The sequence below is a fragment of the Parasteatoda tepidariorum genome, chromosome 9 (assembly GCF_982258835.1).
Source record: "Parasteatoda tepidariorum strain Cologne lab strain chromosome 9, Ptep-v5.0, whole genome shotgun sequence".
Classification (NCBI taxonomy): domain Eukaryota; kingdom Metazoa; phylum Arthropoda; class Arachnida; order Araneae; family Theridiidae; genus Parasteatoda; species Parasteatoda tepidariorum.
This window is the reverse complement of record NC_141763.1, coordinates 30,617,415-30,638,459: the sequence shown is the minus strand read 5'-3', so window position 1 is coordinate 30,638,459 and position 21,045 is coordinate 30,617,415. Positions and strand designations below refer to the sequence as shown.

Below are 21,045 nucleotides of genomic sequence, written 5' to 3'. Positions count from 1 at the left end.
AGTCTTTCGAAGTGAATTAATCGCGATTGAACAGGGCATCGATGCTATAATCAACGAGAGTGACTTTGGAGATCTTTGGATCCTGTCGGACAGTCACAGCTCCCTTCAGCACCTACACAACTGGACTAAAGTTGGAGACAAAACAAGCATCTCCATCCTTCTTAAACTTCAACTTATTTCAAAGCACCACGACGTTCATCTTCAATGGATACCATCCCATGTTGACATCTTTGGCAATGAGCAAGCGGATCGCTTGGCCAAGGAGGGCTGTATTCATTTTACATCTTCGTCATCAACTCTTACCTACTCAGAGTATCAATCCAAAATCAAAAGCCATCTATCAAAAAAGTGGAGGATCCCCCCCCCCTCTCATCATTGGTATGCGGCCAAGGAACCGGGCTCTTCACTTGTTCATATAGGTGATAGAGCATCTCAAACAGCTATTTCCAGATTGGCAAGTGGACACACGAATAGTCTCTCGTACTTTAAAGGAAGAAAGTCTTATGCAGTCTGCTCCGAATGTGAAGCCCAGCAGGCCTCAGCCGAACATATCCTTGACTGCTTGGGCCTTTCCCAGGAGGACTTATATGCTTCTCCACTTCTTGTCATCAACTTTTTGAGGACCAACAACCTACTGGATCTTGTCTGTCTTCGTCAGACAATTAGAGGATAAGAAACAACAACAACAATTTGAACTAACATCTATCATTACATTACACAAACTTGGAAACTTTAATATAACAGTAACACCTTATAACACTCTGAATATATCTAAAAGCGTAATAACAGACAAAACTCTCCAATTCCTCATACCTTCAGGGATGCATGGAGACCCGTATCCCTGGAAAAGGAGATCCTGGCAGTTGAGGGGCATCCTGGTACCCCAATACATTGCTTTGGCCCGTGCTTCAGGTAAACGGGAGGTGCATATTGGCCTGTATGCATCAACCGGCTGGTCACGAACGTCATCAAGTCCAGGGTCACTTACTGGGCTCCTCGTTAACGGTGGAGGCTGCTTCAAGGGTGACTCGAAGACGTATAGCTATTGGTTAGCATCGGTGTTAAGTGACAAATTATTGTTACTTGCATCCTCTTAGTATGACTCCATGGTGGGTGATGCAGCTGGCAGTAGGAGTGTTTTTATTTACCCACGTATCTCCATTTCTGATACACAAGGCTCTTCTTTCCATTCTGGGAGAAGTTGCTTCAGTAAAGAAGCTACGCTCTGGTGACCTCTTAGTTGAAGTCTCTTCTGCAAAACAGGCAACTATTTTATCAACATGCACCACCGAGTGTTCATTTTTAATATAACAGTCACACCTCGTAGATCACTAAATACCTCTCGTGGCGTCATACCAGTAATAGAATTCATGAATGATACAGAAGACATGATATTAGATAACCTTCAATCTCAAAACTTTGCATCTGTTTGAAGGATTACGATTCGCAGGGATGGTAGAAAAGTCCCTACGAAGCACCTTATCCTCACTTTTAAATTGCCAACTGCAATTAAAATATCTTGGATTAACTGCCTGGTTCGACCTTATATCTTAAATCCTTTGCGTTTGCTATCTATGTCAAAGATTCGGGCATTCTAAAACATTTTGCCGAGGTCGACCGGTGTATGCCCGTTGCTCTAGTAATGACCATGAAGACACTTCCTGCGAGCTGTCACCTTTTTGCATCAATTGTAAGGGTGATCACGCAGCTTGCGCCAGAAGCTGTCCGAAATGGTCACTAGAAAAGTAAATCCGATCAATTGCAGTATTACAAAACCTAACATCTAACGAAGCCCGCAGAATAGTTACGGCCCGCACCCCCGTCCGGGTGTGTCCCATTCAGCGGCAGCTAAAACTTCATATTGCACAGTGAGTACACAAACAGATTCTTCAATATCATTTACCTCACAGCAAACAAAGCAGAAACCACAATTTAATATCACGGGACCATCCTGTATCCAAATCTCCACTTCCAAAAACATGTCGATTGATATCCCCAGAAAAGCCTCAACCTGCCTTAAAGCAGCGTCCGAATGTAAAGTTAGCACGCAGCCAAACACCAGGTATTCCTAAAACGAATAAACGACATCACCTTCGCCGATGGAAATGATATAGCTAAATGCTCACAAAAATGTTATTAACAGGTCCACTAGGAAACCATTGATCACAGACTTCAATTGGACTAGAGATGTTACCTGTTGATGGATCAAAGTATGATTCCGGCACAGTAAATTTCATGTAGACTTATTTTGCCTGTTTTAGTTCAATAATTCATGTAACACTCCAATTTTATACCTGCTATTTCTTAATTGGCAAAGTTTTTCAACTTTTGGTCCTTTACCTTACCAGGATTGTGATCACACATTCATAATCACTCAATTTTCACTTCACGGCGCCTGGTGTCACAGATGAGAAGAGTCTTTTTGTTTCCAGAGGCCTGGTGAAGTGTTTCTTTTTTCGTTCCCTGGTCGTGAATGGGTTAATTCTTTTATAATTTTAAAAGAGAATTTAGCTGAGCTCCGGCAAATTAGCATTTTTTCTTAAACTAACTTGTTACGTTGAGTTTTTACAAGTATGACCCACTTATTTAAAAATCACAAAAACTAGCTAGTTCATATAACTTTTTCAAACCCCAAAATTTTGAAATTAAGTGAATTTGATATGATTGATCGAATATAGCTGTCGTCTACTGTCATTTTTTCTTGCCTACTGTGTGGTCATACTTGTTTTGCTTTACATCTTTATTTATTTTATATTTTCATTTTCAACTTTCTGCTTAAAAATCTGTTTAGTTTTCCTCATTCACATTTGCTGTGTTCAAAGTATGGGCGCTGTAAAAGAAAAAAATACTCGATATTTTTATTTATATTAATATATTTGCTTACACTGATCTATGCACACATTCTTAACTTTATATTCTAGAAACATAACTGACAGGAAATCAAAATTGAAATATATTTTAATGTACAGGAAATTGGCTTTTTATAGCTTTACTTCAATTTATAACTGCACACATTTATAATTTCGTTTGTTGATCCATAATAATCTTGAAACCCCATGGTTAAATTTTCAGAAAGAGAAAAATTCAAAAATCTGTAAAATAAAAATTTATTTTTAAAATCCAATTTAAGAAAAGGTTATAACTAATTTTAATATATATATATATATATATATATATATATATATATATATATATATATATATATATATATATATATATATATATATATATATATATATATATATAAATATATACATATATATATATATATATATATATATATATATATATATATATACATATATATACATATATATATATATATATATATATATATATATATATATATATATATATATATATATATATATATATATATATATATATACAACAAAATATACGAATACAAAAAAAACCCGAAGAAAATTAAGACAATAAGTACGCTCAATTTGCGCTTTTGTTTTCATATTTTACAATCTGGCAATCTTGTTACGAAAATATTTTTTTAATTATTCTTGAAAAATTTCCCGTTCATGTAAGTTTATTTGAATTCGGTACTCGCTTTATAGATGAAAGTTATGTTTTATTCTGTTTTTTATTTTATTTTATTTTCTGTTTTTACATGTTATTCTTACTTATTGTGTTCTATTTCATTTGTTGTAATTTTTGTAAAAAATTTTTTGAGTGCTCCTCACACTATTGTATTAATATATTTTGCTTTGGTTATATTGATACAATATCAGAAAGCACTCTTTTTTACGGATATAATTGTGTGGGCTGATGAAAAGATTATATCTTTTATTTTCCGGATTTTTTATAAAAATTTCATCCTTTTTTTCCCCAGTTGTTTGCTATATTATATTTATTTATTTTTCTCCCCCCCCCTTTTCTTTTCATATATCTGTAATTTTCCTTTGTTTTATCTTCATTATATATATATATATATATATTAATAAGAAAAATATTTATATAGGAACATATATATTAATTTAAAAAAAATCTGAAAAATTGAGACCTCTTGTTATTGGTAAATTCCAAAAATTCACGTTGCTTTAAAAACGTAAAATCTTTACCAGTGGATTACGACGCTAACAAAAAAGCGTGGATGACCGTCACCATTTGGGAGGAAACAATACGGCGTTTAGACAGGCAGTTTGTGAAGAAGAAGCAAAAAGTTGTTTTCATAGCAGACAATTGCACAGCTCATACCAACATCCCACAGTTAGCCTCGATTGAGCTTCTTTTCTTGCCTCCCAATGTGACCAGCGTTCTCCAGCCATTGGATCAAGGAGTTATTCAAAACCTAAAAGTGAACTGTCGTAAGCTCCTCCTGAAGGACTTAATCCCTGCCATCGACCAAAAAAAGAAGTTTCACGCACGTTACTGTCTTGGATGCCATTTTCTATGTGCACAAAAGTTGGAACATGGTGTCCACCACATGCATAGCGAATTGTTTTCGTCATGCTGGTTTTGTGAGCTCTCTGAATATCGTGGATGAAGAAGAAAACGATGTTCCTCTATCTGTTTTGATAGAATATTTGAAAAATCGTGGCCATGCCATTGAAGGGGAGGCTGAATATGGTTTGGTTGATGAGGAAATTACCACCACTTCTGAAGCTACAATTTCTGAAATTGTTTCACAAATTGTGAACAGTGAGGATCATATGGGTAATCTATATTATATAAAACGCTATTACGTACGTATGTATCAATCAAACCGATTATATTTCTTTTCTCGCGTTGGCAACAGTTTTCATTTTTAATTGATAGGATTCGGCGCGCAAGAGCACGTAGTGAGCATCATATGGCTAATCTATATTATATAAAACGCTAATACGTTTTAATTGATAGGCTTCGGCGCGCAAGAGCACGTAGTGAGCATCATATGGCTAATCGGGTGAATTCTCGCTGAATTATCAAAAAAATTCTCACAAAATTATCTTCATCGAAGCCGATGCTTTACATCCAGTGTTCAGTACTATTTTATATTGTTTTACAACACATGGTTTTAGCCCTCTGGAGGGAAAGACTTTAAAAGAAAACTTGCAACAGTTACTTTTCTCAACAACTGAAATTTGGAATAGTGTGATTAAGAAAAATATGTGAACTGTTTGCAATTTCAAATTAATATTGAAATGTACAGGTTTAGAATTTTCTACTGTGAAAAGTTTTCGGAGCTTCAGTGTTCAAAAAAGTATACAAAAGCTAGACGTTAAGAACGTATTCAATGAACGAGCAAAGCGAGCATCGGATTGCGAAGCAATCCGAAATGAACTGCGAAAGCAGTTCGGGGGGTTGGCGAGCACCAGCGAGAAGGGGGCGAAGCCTCCTAGTATTATATAAAACGCTAATACGTACGTATGTATGTATCAATAAAACCGATATTTCTTTTCTCGCGCTGGCACCAGTTTTCATTTTTAATTGATTGGAAAGCAGTTCCGGGGGTTGGCGAGCGTCGGCGAGCAGGGGGCGAAGCCACCTAGTTGAAATATAAAACACTGTTACATGCAAAACAAATTTTTCCTAAAGTAGTGCCTGAAATGCATACCATTCTTTCAGAATAAAAGAACATTTATTGTACAATACATATAAATTCAATACAAAATATTGAAAACATAACTGTGCATCTTTTTCACGATGTGAGTAAGCTTTGGCGATTTTTATTCTAATTTTAGCGCCAGAACTCATTTTCTCCTCCAGAAACGTTTGTATTCTTTAAAAAAAACCTTTCTTGTCACAGTTAAAGATTTACTGCATGAGACGCACTTTGCGATACATAATAAATTTAACAATGTCTGGACACTATTATTTGTTTTCTGAGTAAGGTTTAATTTCTCTCATAACACAAATTTGTAGGGGTGGTACTTAAGCCGAAACTAATTTTTATTTCAGCGCAACCACCAAATCGAAGCACTACTTTCAAAAGATATATCAGCCAGCAGTCGCGCAACCGCAACCACCTTCTTAGCTTTTAGGACATCATCTCTTGATTGCCAAAAGTATTGACTGAATCACAAAACATCGTCTTGTAAAATATTCACTTTCCAAGTTAGTTCGAAATCAAGGCCAATTTCATAAGAGCCATAAAAAATGCCATGCTTTTTATGTAAGAACGACCGTTGATTTGCAATAGAAAAATTCCAGTTTATAAACAACTTGTATAATATTACATTTCTTATTTAAAAAAATATGAAAATATGGTTATGTTACCTTCTTTATAAAATTATTTATGAAATTTTCAAAATCCTCTTTTGTGTACTTTATGGTAAAATTGGAATGTATATCACCCCAAATACCTTGACCTGCACCTGCACCACCGTTTACTTCTAAAAAAGAGAAATTTTAATTTAAGTAGGGTAAACCAACCAGTGAAGGAACACTACCCAGTGAAGGAACATTTCATATATATTCATTAAAAATAAGAATTTGAAAGTTTTTCTTTAGATTGATTGGTAACAATAGCTTACTGCCAAACAATAGGAAGTCATCTAGCAATATTTTGGATTACCTGGTCAAATAGATTTCTCTGAAAAAATTTTTGAATTTGTTATTATCTCTGCAACACCTTGTTTCGTTGAAAAAATTATAAGGTGAGTGTTTGTACTTATATGTTTGAAGTGGAATTAATTGCATGTAGTAGTCTTATTTTTCTCACTGTGAAAAAGAGAATTCAAAATATAGTTATTGAAGTTACGTTTTATTTTTTTTAAAGCACCATAGCATAATCAAGTACTGAGATAAGGGGGTGTTTATTCACTGGATCACCAAACGATGAAAAACCAGTGAAGGAACAAGTGTTCCTTTACTGGGTTTTTCGCCCAGTTAATGAAAATAAAAGAAATTTTTTAATTTTCTTGTACTTTTAGTCATATTATACATCAAAATTCTGTTTAAAAGACAAAAAACAACTTCCAACCAGTGAAGGAACAGGCATGTTCCTTCACTGGATCACCAAACGATGAAAAACCAGTGAAGGAACAAATGTTTCTTTACTGGGTTCATTTCTCAGTTAATGAAAATAAAAGAAATTTCGTAATTTTCTTGTACTTTTAGTCATATTATACATCAAAATTCTGTTTAAAAGACAAAAACCAGCTTCTAACCAGTGAAGAAACAGGCATATTCCTACACTGGGAATACTTCCAGTGAATGAACAGTAATGTGTGATATATGATTTTACATGACTCTAGGATAAGTAATTCTGCTATATAGAGGACAACCGAAATTTTGTTAAAAATTGTATGAATAATTCCTGAAATAATTTCAGTTCAAAATGTTAATTTAATAGCTTAATTTATGAAAAAATTATAATTTATATTTATTAACGGGGTGTGTAGTTACATCAAATGTTAGGCAACTTAATAAACTATGTTTACAAATCGAAAACTAATTAAATATAATCATAAAAATAGAACATTTTTTCGCTGGCTTTTTCACCAAGAACTCCTAATAAGCTATCATTATAGGATAGCAACGTGATTATATAATTTATAGAAACTACTTTACAATGTTAGAATTTAGAAGTAAGTTCCTCAACAAAAAACAAAGTTAAACAGAAACGATACTCAATTTCTTCAGAAGCTTGAGAGGGAAATCCCTCAAGATATGTTGTAAATTTTTAACACAGCATTGACGGAAGAGTCTAATATCGAAAATGTCCAAGAGCCTGTACTTTTTCCAATATGGAAGAAGCACGTATTAAAAGAAGACCACTTGGTTAAGTCAAACTTAGGAACTGAAGCTAGTATTGATAATGAATGCATATTAGATATCGAATTTGAAATGAGTCCTCATGCTGATTCTCTTAGTTGAAAAAAGAAATGATTCTGTAAGTAAAATCAGTACTTCTAAAGATCCTCTAGATATAAGTCAACAAAAGATGGATTTGCCTCAAACTTCAAGACACCTTTCCCCCGTCTATTTTCGAGAAAGGCATTCTAGAAATGTTGCTGAAAAATCAGAAGAAGTTTAGAAGAGCCATTTACATTGGCCAAATATTGATGATAAAAAGAAAGGTCAAATAAGAAGAAAAGCGAATAAATTACCTTTTGCACTAACTTCAGAGAAATGGCAAAAATTTCAAGAGGCTGAAAGATCTAAAAAACATTAAAACAAGAGAACATGGAAAAGAAAAAGAAAGAAAAAATACTTAAAAAAGAAAAAAAGCTTCAAGAAATAAGAGGAAAAAGAGTAAACAAAAAGATGATAAAATAATAATGATAATAAACAGCATCGGATGACACAATGATTTGGATTTGACTGTCAAATTATAAGAAAGAACGATTTTTTTTAATTTATTTTGTATTTAACATCACTTTAATTTCTAGTTCATGATTACAGAAAAAAGTTAGCATTTTACAAGTACTTGTATCTCATAATTTCACAAATAGTCTTGTTTTTAGTCGGACCTCTATTTAACAAAATCACTTAATACCAATAATAAGCTCGTTATATGGAAAATTCGTTAAATAGAAAATCACCTCTTAAAATACTTAAACAACACAAAACAGGTTTTAAATTCTTAAACACTAGACATAATTAAAATAGCAATTGATACACTTTTATCTTGTAAACTAGTATCTACTATTTATCATATAAATCTCAACCATAAAAGAAATCTGCATGGAAAGCAAGAATAGAGCAAAACATTATCCAGTGTTACACTATCATGCTATATACATTTTCAACTAAAAAAAGTCTAAATTTATGTATAAAAATAAAGTTGCATTTATTATAAAAGTAATTTTAAACATACATTACCACTTGCGTTAAGTTAAATTGCTACGGATGAAATCCGTTAATTTGAAGTGAGTTTTTCGTTTGAAGTGCAAACAAAAAGGGAAAGGGAATTTACTGCTTTCTCTAAGATAATTTTTAGACAAAACAGTAATACATTTCATAAAGCAGTGGCTTCGAAAATTAATTTAATGTCATTTCCCCCATAAATTGCTTTAACAAGTTTAAAATGTTAAGAAATATTTTGGAAAATAGGGATCTAGGGAATAGGGAAAATTGGATCTCAATGAAAAGTTCGTTAAATAGAAAATTCACTTCGCTATATGGAAGTTATTTTACAAAAAAATTTCCAAAATGCTCTTGGTTCCTCGAAACAATTCGTAAAATAGGGAAATTCGTAGAATGGAAGTTCGTTAAATAGATGTCCGACTGTATTTGTATGGCTAAAAAATTCATAAAGAGCATTAAAAAATAACCAAAATTAAGTGTTCCTTCACTGGGCAATTTTGTGTTCCTTCACTGGTAAGAGCTGTTCCTTCACTGGGTCTTCTTACTACTTGTTATTTGAACCTCCAAAACTTTAAAACAATATTATGTAAGTTCTCTGCAATTTTTTTGCATAATTTGCAATTAGTAACAAATATGTTGACACTGTCATTTAACTGAAATTACGAATTTTGAAATTAATATGATTTTTTAAAAGGCAAGCGAAGCTTAAGTGTTCCTTCACTGGTTAGTTTACCCTACTGAAAACTAAACATCTTGCAAAATATCTATCTAATCTTCAAAATAAGTAAGAATTATAAAACAGAAATTATAAAACAATATTCTTTGTATCATTCTTCGACATTAATAAGGGTAACCAACGCAAGTAGAGGACAATTAATTGAAAAATATGGACTTATTATAGTTTAGGTACTACGTACAAGAACTTTCCTCAGTGTCAGTCGAATGTTCCGTCTTCACTGTTGAAGATTTTGCCATCCTTTTGGTTGTGCGACTGATTTCATCACACTCTAAACGAAATTTTTTTTATACTAAAGTAGTATGAGTGTATTGAAGCAGTTAGAAAATTTTCGCAGCAATACTCATCCAATTTTATGCTTCATATCACATCTGTTAATCATCCTTAACAAGAAAGAATTTGGCATTTTGTTCTGTTAGGTACCGAGTCATGCCGGTACACCAGAAAATTAATTGGCTGATTCTGCAGCAAGATCTGCCACTATACTGCCTTAAAAATTTCTGTACCGTTCTCAGATATTAAATTACATATTCGGCAGATTATCGTATCCCTTTGGCAACAGCATTGGGATCTTCAAACTCAAAATAAACTATATAATATAAAATCTGATCTCAATCCTTTACCCGTATTGCCTCAACGTACTGCAGATGTAAAGCTTACTCGTCTCAGAATCGGCCACGCTCGACTCAACCATCTTCATCTGTTGTTTGGAGAGCCTCCTCCCAAATACGACACTTGTTACGTTTTACTTACGCTTCATCACATTTTAACTATTTGTCCCTATTTCAACCAACATCGTATTATCTTTTTCAATAGCATTAAGTTATGTATGAGAGATTTGTTAGATGAAATTCATTATCCTAACATTTTCGCACTTCTGCGAGCTATTAATATTTTATATTGTATATAATTGGTTTTATCTGATTTTATTCAGTCTTATCTATTATCCATTCACCATTTTACCTTATATAAATACGCCTTTTATTAGATTTTATTGACTTTTAAATATTTTCGCCTCGTTATTGACGCTTTATTACCTTTAAAAAAATGAAATTGTACTAATAAGCATTTTACATTTTAAGCTGCATTAACGTTCTGTTTGGCACAACATATCCTCTTTTGGATCTTGTGCCATTAAACTCTACATTCAATCAATCAATCAGTGTTGGTCGAAACACAAGATCAAAATGCGGTTTGTGTTTCAAAACTGTTTTATGTTCAAGATTCGCGTTTATGGAACGAAAACCACAATACGCCTATTTTTTTTCAATATCCAATATGTTTAGCTTTATCCTTACTATCACAATTTATCCTATTTGCCGCCAAAATTTTTACGGTGCCAAGGCAATTAAATGTTCTTTTCCCTTCCATGCAGTTTATGTACGCTAATAACGAAAAGTGACTTGTAGAGAGCCACTGGTCTGGAATTTATCAAAAATAAAATTAAATAAATTTTATAGCGCGAGTAATTTAACTAGAAACAGCAAACAAGTTATTTGTAAACAAAAAATAATAAATCTCACCAAATGAACGATATGCACTAAAATTTAACTATTAAATCGAATTTTTTTGTGTTTCGTGTAATTTATTTGTATTTATGCTATTGGTATTATCCGATTGATTTTAAAAAACAAGTATTGTATTTTCCGATTGCATGCAACACTAGTTTTGAAGGCTCAAGCTATTAATTGTTTTTAAGAGTAAATGCAATAATATAGAAATAACTAAATAATCTATAACAGCTAATAAGACTAACATTAATTTAAACTTAACGAAATTATAATACTTGCCGTAAAAAAGAGTACATTAAAAAATCTGATACATACCTCTGTTATTGTACATCTGTCCAGTTGAAAAGAAACGTTTCTCTTTAGCTGCTGCGACTTACCATATCTTCGTGGTGAATTTTTTAATTATTAAGCATTTTTTTTTTTACCAATTTCATTATTTTTGGTTCGATAGAAATGTCTCAATACTGTTCTGATACTTTTTGATACTGTTCTGATGAAAGCTCTTGTTTAATGAACATAAACTACAGTTCCACAATTTTTGTCCGATCACTATTGTGTACTTTGTAGGCAAAGTTTCTTTTTCGCAGTATTCAAAGAAAACATAAGCAGCAACGGGTTAAAAAAAATTTAAACATATATATATATGTATATACCAAAGAGCCATTGCATTATGACCTCCCTGCTAATAACATGTAGGACCACCTTTAGCCTTCAAAACTGCTAGCACCGCCGTGGCATTGATTCCACAAGGCGCTGATAGGTAGTCTGAGGTATCTGGTACCAATCGCTCACCAACTGGTCCTGCAATTCCCTCACATTGCGAGGGGGTAGCGTGGCAGCACGAATTTGGTTTTCCAATTATGACCACAAAGGCTCTATTGGATTACGGTCGGGTAAATTTGGGGGCCAAGACATGACTTGAAAGTCACTGGAATGTTCCTCGAACCAATCCATGACGATTCGATCCTTATGACATGGTGCATTATCCTTCCTGGTGGTAAACACCATCCCCCTCGGGAAAAACTGTTGCCATGAATGGGTGAACCTGGTCAGCAATTATGTTCAAGTAGCTTTCAGACGTCAGGTATTGTTCTATGAGGATTATGGGTCCTAATGTGCCCCACGAAAACATTGTTCCTGGGCGAGCCTATATATATATATATATATATATATATATATATATATATATATATATATATATATATATATATATATATATATACACGCAGAATGCAATAAGACCAAGAGCTTAGATGTTGCTTAGTTACAAAGTACATAGACGACACTGTTTGACTTTGACAAATTTGAGTATCTAATGGCAATGCTATCTATCTATATATATATATATATATATACAGTGGAACCCCGATTTTACGTTGTCCGTTTCGTACGTTATCCGGCTTCTTACGTCATTTTCTGCTGATCCGTGAAAATTGCCTATACCGATAATGTTAAAAAATCCCGGACTTTGCGTTGCCCCTTTAATGAAAATCCCGCTTGATGCGTTTTTCTACAAACGGATCAAAAATTTTTTTTTATTCTATTCAAAATGGTTTTACTCATTTTACCGTGCTAGCATACCAAATGAGATTTTCAGTCGGTTTTGTTTGAAAGCTATAGCATTTTTTCTCATTTTCGAAACCCCAGTCATCGTGTTCTTTTCTCGAAAGAAGATGGCGAAACGAAAATGCTTTTCTCTTGCCGAAAAGGCTGAAATCGTCGAAAAAGCTAAAGAATTTCATGGCACTAAAGTTGAACTTGCTAAATCTTTGGGTATAGCTTATTCAACTTTGAAAATGATTTTAAAGCAAGAAGCTTCAGTAGAACTAAACGCTGAAAAACTCGGAAAAATTGTCAAGAAGAGAAAAACCTTAAAAACATCTCCGTATGATGAGTTAGAAAAAGTTTTAATGAATTGGTTCAAGGAAGACAGAGCAACAAAGATTCCTATAAATGGATCCATCCTGAGAGAAAAGGAGCTTGAAATTACTGAAAGGCTTAAACTCCAAGGCTTCAGTGCATCAAATGGCTGGATCGATCGATTAAAAAAAAAGAGCAATTTATGCTTCAAATCCGATATCCGATAGAATTCGAATCCGATAGTGACAACTGTGCAACAGTGGAAAGAAGAAACTCTGCCAAATTTATTAAAGGGCTATAATCCAAGTGACATATTTAATGACGAAACGGGATTGTTTTTCAATCTATTGCCAAAGAAGACATTGACAATTAAAGGTGAAAATTGCCATGGAGGAAAGCTTTCAAAAATGCGCTTGACTGTTTTGCTCTGTGCAAATGCCGATGGAAGCCAAAAGTTAACGTCTCTTGTGATCGGTAGAAGAGAGAAACCACGGTGTTTCAAATATATCAAAAGTTTTCCTACCGATTACGATTCAAACAAAAAAGCATGGATGACGCAAGCATTATTTAAAAATTTTCTTCGAAAACTGGATAAGAAAATGAGTTTTCAAAAGCGCAACATAATTTTATTCCTAGACCAATGCACTGCTCATTTAAACCTTAAATTGAAAAACGTGCGAATAGAGTTTTTTCCAGTTAACTGTACGAGCAAACTTCAACCACTGGATTTAGGAACTATACGATCATTTAAAGAGAGTTACCGGAAGCAACTGGTTAGAAAATCTCTAATGTTTCTCTAATGTGACTTTCAGGATGCTTCTAAGGCAAAAATTTATGTTCTTGAGGCTCTTTATTTGATATCTTCAGCTTGGGACAGTGTCGACCGAAAGTGCATTATCAATGGATTCAATAAAGCAGGATTTTCAATATCGGAGGAGGAGAGCGCTGTTGTTTTGGAAGAAGAAGAAGGTAGCGTGTCTGAAGTTGAGGATCTTCCGGAAGTAGATGATGCTTACATCGACTGCGACAAAGACATCATTACTTCAGAAATCCCTTCCATAAGTGATTTAATGCCTGATTCCGACGATAGAGCTGATGACGATGAAGTTGAAATAACAGAAGACGTGCCAACAGCTGATCAAGCGATACAAAGCATAAAAACTCTAAAACAATTCTTACTTGTAAATGTAAATCCAGAAGCAAATTTGTAAAAAATTGTTAGTATTGAATGAGCTGTATACGAAATTGTAGCTAAGAACGAAAAGCAAGTAAATATTACTCATTTTTTCCATTAATTTAACTGGTAGGTGTCAATTTTTAAAAATATGCATAGATTTTTCTTAACCCCGATTTTACGTTATTCCGCTTCGAGCGTTTTTTATCGCTAGTCCGACAGAAAACGTAAAATCGGGGTTTCACTGTATGTATATATATATATATATATATATATATATATATATATATATATATATATATATATATATATATTGAAGTCTCAAAACATGTTTTGACTCAGTATAAAAAAACTGTAAAACTAGGGAAGTAAGGTAAAAGTTACGAATAATTTACAAAAAATGTATAACCTCATTGGTAACATTCCAGTTCAATTACATTCTTGCCGCTTCATAGAACGAAAATATGAACAATACATTTTTAAAAACTTAATATCGTACGAAACTGGGTATGTTTTATTCAATGGCTTATGTATTCTGGGTATGTTTTATTCTATTTTTTAACCTTACCATCGTGCATCTTCGGATATGTCCGTTTTAACATTTTATCGAGAAAAAGCTTAAAATAAAATCATAAGTTATGCTAATAAATTTTTTAAATTGTACTTTTCAGAAATTAAAACACTGTGATGAATAGATCTATACTTACCAGTGAGTAATGAAATAATAACAATAATAATGATAAAAGTGATACAGAGAATCTTATTCACACCCATCTTGGCTATCTGTATGGATCTGTGTTTCTTCTTTCGTCAATCTAAAACTAAATCAAGGAATGAGAATGGATGATAATCGTGTACTAGACAAAAACTGAAAGATTTACACACTAATGAACACCTGTTGCGACTTAATAAATTTTTTTTCTATTACTTCGAGAAAAGATATTCAATGTGATTTCAGATTATACAATAATTTATGTTTGCTTTTTATTCCAAAAATAGGCATTAAATACAAGTATTGTACATAAGCAAAGCAACTTAGGAAATAAAACATTTACAATTAAAAACCATACGCAAAAACTATTATAAATTGATGTAAGTAATTATAATTGCTTAATGATGTTTTTAGTGGTACTAAAATTTACATCCTTTCTAATGCAGTGGTAAGTATACTTACCACCATTTTTAAAAGTCCATTGTAAATTATTTTACCACTTTAAATAGGGATTCAATTTGTTAAAAACTTCCATTCTGATGAAGAACCTTTTAAAAAAATTGAAAATCATATGCCAGTTTTCGAAAATGTTTAAAAAAATTATAATATATTTAATTCTTTTTGCAGGTTGAAGCAATTATGAAATTTATTTTATAAATAAATGTCATTAAATTCTGTACTTTTATTAACACATCTAATGGGTAAACATATTAAACAACAAGATTTTTTTTTAAAAAAAATTGCGTTAAATTTAAATTGTTTAAAATATTACAGTTGATTTTTTTCTTATATCAACTTTAAATATATTTCAATGTACCCTATACTAGAAATAAATGTCCTCTGGTATGGTTAAAGTATGATTCTAAGCACAGTAAATTTTGCATAGACTTATTTTGCTTATCACTTATAGTCTAAAAATTTATATAAAACTTTCAGAGTTCGTTTATAACTCATTAGTAGAGTTAGCTTTGTTTCATTTTGCTCGTGATTGACAAAAATCAAACAAAATTATTCATATTTTGGTCCTTAAACTGTTTAGGATAGCGAACACGCTTACTTGATCTCGCGATTTCCCTTTCACTGCCTTCGTTATCATATATATGAAACGCATGATCATGAACACGCTTACTTAATCTCGCGATCTGCCTTTGTTATTATTTATACGAAGAGTCTTTCTGACTCTAGCGGACCTGGAGAAACGTTTCTGGCGCTTATTCTGAATGTGTTAATTCTTTATCATTTAAAAAAAATAATTATGCCGAAATCAGGACTGATATATTAAACTGACCCATTGTATTATGTTTTTACATGCATGACTTCTTTTAAAAAAATTACTAAATATTTGATGTTTTCGATTTTATTATTTTTATAATCGAAAATGTTTGAAATTATGTGAAGTTGATATGACAGAATACAGCCGTCGGCCACCCTCTGTTTCTTTGACTGCTGCTCATTCATTTCCCAATTACTGTTTTAAGATCTCCAAACCTCCATTCGCATCACATTTTTGTGTCTGGAGTGTGGGTGCCTTAGTTTTGCGCGTTTGATTACTTTAGAAATTTTCCACTTATAAAATATTTCAAACTAATGCAGTTTCTTCATTAGCAAACACAGAGATATATATCATTAAAGTGATTAACATAAATTAGTGCATTAAATAATAAGTAAAAGTTGAGTTCCAAAAATTATGATTATGTTTTTAATTATTTAGATCTCTAATCTCTGCAAATATAAACTCATTCACTATATCATGATAAATGTAAATATTTTATATTTAAATTGAATTAAAATAATATTTCATATTTATTCAATTTTTTTATTCATATTTTTTTTAAAAATTATTAGCATATCTACATGTTTACACATAATAAAATAAAGAATGTTTGTGTGTTTGTCTGTATACCGATTGCGGATAAACGGAAATCTCTAAAAATACGATATTCAACTTGAAGCAAACTTTTTACGAAGCCTGATTTTTTATTTTTAAATTCAGAGACATTTAAGAAATGACATTTTCTTATTGGCTTATTGGCGAAAATTAAAAAAAGAAGAAAAATAGCAGTGGTTAAAATTTAAAAAAAAATTACATTTTTCTTGAAGTATCAGCCATTTAACGTTAAAAATTCAGCAGATTCGATATCGTAACTCAGAGTAAAAATTGAGTGATTTATATACTAATACGGAATATCTATTAACATTAATTTTACGTCTTATAATTATACTTAATCCGACATTAATGTTTTTTTCCTAATGGCAGGCACTGAACTTTCACGTCCTTAACCTGGGAAGATGCCGGAAATGTTGCTCATTTAACGCTACCCAGTGGGACACTACCCACGCTACACAGCCACTGATACCCGTTCATAAAGTGGGCCACATTCATACGTCAGAGGACAACACATAGATAGAAGCATCCATGCCTAGAGCGGGATTCGAATCCGCAGCCAATGACTTCTCACTCTGGCAGGCAAACCACTGGGCCACCTGGCTGTCTCCGATATTTATATTATCCGAAAAATTGCACTCAACTTCTTCAGTTTTTACATCTGAATCATGTGCAATATTTTCAGCCCTTCATTTTATCTATTTTCGAAATTTGAGAAAATGAATTATATAATACCAACTCCCAAACTAGTATTAATGCTTTATGAAACAGATACAGCTAACCTCATTCTATAGTTAATATGATGATACAGTTACGTAATAATTTAGGGTATGAAATAATTTTCCAGTGGATCCCAGAGCACACTTTAATTTCTGGCAATGAAACTGCTGACCGAGCAGCAAACTCTTCATGCAATTTAACCTGTATACCTCAGACATTCTCAGATATCAAGAACACTATAGAAAATAAGTTCTTTCACATTGACAAAATGAATAGGATACTGAAGCAAATAACAAGTTGTTTTGCATGAAATCATTAATGAGACGCCTCTTTCATATAAATATGAAATAATCCTAAACAGACTGCGCATTGGTCACACGCACGTAATGAACAGACATGTTCTATTAAATGAACCTGTACCAACATGCTCAATTTGCAAGGAACCTTTAACAGTTATACGTTTTCTCACACAAGCAAAAAATTCGTATTTCAAATAGGACGCCACTTTGGCTGCGAATATCAAATTTTATCAGATTTAATCGGTCACAAACCACAGATTAGATTTTATTCTATGATTTAAACCTTTCAAATACAAACCACTCTACTTTTTGCCGATTCCAAAGACACCAAATTCAATTTAGTTCAAATTTTAACCGAGTTATATTAATCTTAACCTAATGATCTTAACATCAACCTAGTTTTAGGCGCAGTGCAGCCAAAACATGGTCTTTGCGCTATAAATCTACATTCACTCACTCCAAAAGCATTAATACTGGAGCTTTTGGATATCGCCAGTAGTTTGTTAAAGATCGATTACGAATTGTATTGAGTTTGTTATCTTCCATACTACCATAAACTTTGAGAAGCAAGAATTTACCTTTAAAATACGTGTGTTTGCTTTTAGTTGTATAATAAGATAGTTTGTATTTTAATTTTTAAATCTTTGTGAACTGTACTAAATAAGTTTATACTGTATAATTTCTATCCGCTTCGATTTTGTTCAGCATAGTTATAATTTATCTTTAATATTCGGTTGCTCGGTTTAATATTCAATTGCGCTACTCATGGAGTAATAGCTGTTTTAGATACTTTTGAACAAATTTAATTTTCCTTGCACTGCTGGACAAGACAACAATAACAACAACATCACATTTAATTCATATAACACTCCAATTTATTCCAGCAAAAATATTCAACTTTTGGTCCTTTATCCTACCAGGATCGTGATCACACATCAAGCAATTTTCTCTTCACGGCTCCGGATGTCACAGATGAGACGAGTCTTTTTGACTCCTGCGAGCCTGGAGAAATGCTTCTTTTCTCGTTCCCTGCTCCTGAATGGGTTAATTCTCTTATCATTTTAAACGAGAATTTAGCTGAACTCAGGCCAGTTAGCATTCTTTCTTAAACTAACTTGTTGCGTTGAGTTTTTAGAAGCATGACCCACTTATTTAAAAATTAGCAAATTTATGTCTTTTTTTTAAAAATCCCAATTTTTTTGAAATTATGTGAATTTGATATGATTGATCAAATACAGCCGTTGTCCACTGTCATTTTTCCTGCCCTACTAAGGTCTTACTTGTTTTACATCTTTATTTATTTTATATTTTCCTTTTCAACTTTCTGCTTTCAAATCTGTTTTGTTTCCTCCGTTCACATTTGCTGTGTATAGAGTATGTATAGAGTTCCCTTCGTTTTCAGCAATTGATTTCGTTCTACATTTTCCGGTTAAATAAATATTTGAAACTAATGAAATTATTCCATTAGCAAACAGTATATATTATTAAAATGGTTAATAGTTTATTTATTATAGAATGCATTAAATAATAAGAAAAAATGAGTTCATTTTTAAAAATAATAATGTTTTCAACTTTGAAAATTATGTAATATCAGGTTGAGTAAAAAGTTTTCCGCCAAAGGGAAATACCTCCGTGCCAGCAGCAGCCATTGCCGTGGTGGTTAACTTTTTTTGAAACGGGCTTTAGTATTTTAAAGCAGAAAATTGGAACTACACAACTGTGTAATTTGTTTGTCAAAACTTTATCATCTTGTGCACCAAAATTTTTTTTAAAATGGAGCTATCACGTTAACAGATCAGACCCATTATGTACTATGAGTTCCGAAATAAACTAAGTGTAACTGAATGCCACAAGAAAATGTGTAAAAGTTTAAATTTCAATACTGTTTCTTATGAGGATACAGTAAAAATTTGGTTTCGAAATTTTAATACTGGGAATTTCAACATTGAAGATGAACCACGTTCTGGCCGCCCTATTGAGGTTGATTGTGACCAGTTAAAGCAAATTATTGTTCAAGACAGAAATTTTTCAACACGAACTATTGCGTTAGAGCTTGACATTTGCCAAAAAACAATAGCAAATACTCTCAAACGCATAAATCTAACAGTTAAGTTTAACCGTTGAATGACTCGCGAATTGACTGCTGAAGACAAGAGCAAGAGAAAAGCGACCTGTTTGGTTCTGCTCAGAGATCAAAGAAAAGAGGACGTTCTGAACAGAATTGTGACCTGTGATGAAAAATGGGTATACTACAACAATACTAGCCGTAGAGGAGGGTGGTCAGCATCCGGGGAATCAGGAAGTTCGGTTGCAAGACGAACGCTAACTAACAAGAAGGTCCTTCTGCGTATCTGGTGGGATTGTCGTGGAATTATCTACAAGGAGTACCTTAAAAGCGGGTAGGCTATCAACAGTAAAATATACAGCAATATGCTAATCAAAGTTAGCGATGAGATTCGCGAAAAACGAGAAAACGAGCTCAGAAGGAAGGTGATTCTCTTTCATCAAGATAACGCTTGGCCACATGTTAGTGCAATGACCGGCATGACGCTCCACACGTTAGAGTGGGATTTGATGCAACATCCACCATACAGCACAGACATGGCGCCTTCGGATTATTATCTGTTTTCAAATCCGCAGCTGCATCTTGATGTCACAATCTTCCGTTCAAATGACGAGGTCATAAATGAGGTCGATTTCTTTCTCTACTCGCGCACCCCCCAGTTCTTCACAGAAGGGAATGAAAAGTTGCCAAAACGTTGGCAGACTATTGTTGATTTGAATGGAGATAACTATTCTCATTAGCTTTGCTGATTTTGTATGTGTTTGTCATTTTTCAGGATTTTTTTTTTGGCGGAAAACTTTTTACTCAACCCGATATATTCATATCTGTCAACATTGAATACTTAAATCAGTTAATTTTATATTTTTACGAAATTCTTAATAGGTCTACAATAATAAAATATGATTTTTATATATTTGTTAATCATGTATACGCCAATAGAGGATTACACAATTTTAAGAACCAAATATTTTGTTCAAATTAAAACACTTAGGATATTGATCTGGGGGATCTTAGGATTTAAGAACTTGATATAATGATATATTATAAGAAGATTTGGCTTCGACTAAATGAAGTTTCATTAATAGGTATTTCCTTTATTAATATTATAGTTCAGAACAGTACAGAATAATGTAAATATTATTTTTTTGTCAAATTTCTTTGAAACTAATTATGATATATATCTCAAAATCTTGATATATATATCCAATATAACAATTTAAAAAAATACTCGATATTTTGATATTTGATTTAATATTTTTGCTAACACTGTTTTTTGCTCACATTCTTGACTTTATTTTCTAGAAACTTAACTGACAGGTAATCAAAATTGAAATCTAA

At 32.6% G+C, this 21,045-nt stretch overlaps 1 long non-coding RNA gene across 2 annotated transcripts in view; it reads right to left on the bottom strand.

Annotated features, from left to right (window-relative positions):
- Positions 1–14,864, bottom strand: part of LOC139426775 (uncharacterized) — a 147,054-nt gene extending 132,190 nt beyond the window's left edge. The window contains exons 1-3 of one of the 2 annotated variants that reach the window (XR_011637986.2): positions 14,734–14,864; positions 6,211–6,326; positions 2,903–3,092 (exon numbers count right to left, since the gene is read on the bottom strand). This is a non-coding gene — a long non-coding RNA (uncharacterized LOC139426775). Of the gene's footprint in view, positions 1–2,902; positions 3,093–6,210; positions 6,327–14,733 lie in introns of those variants that run through there. The other variant, XR_015429112.1, reaches the window with a different exon arrangement.
- Between the last annotated feature and the right edge of the window lie 6,181 nt (positions 14,865–21,045).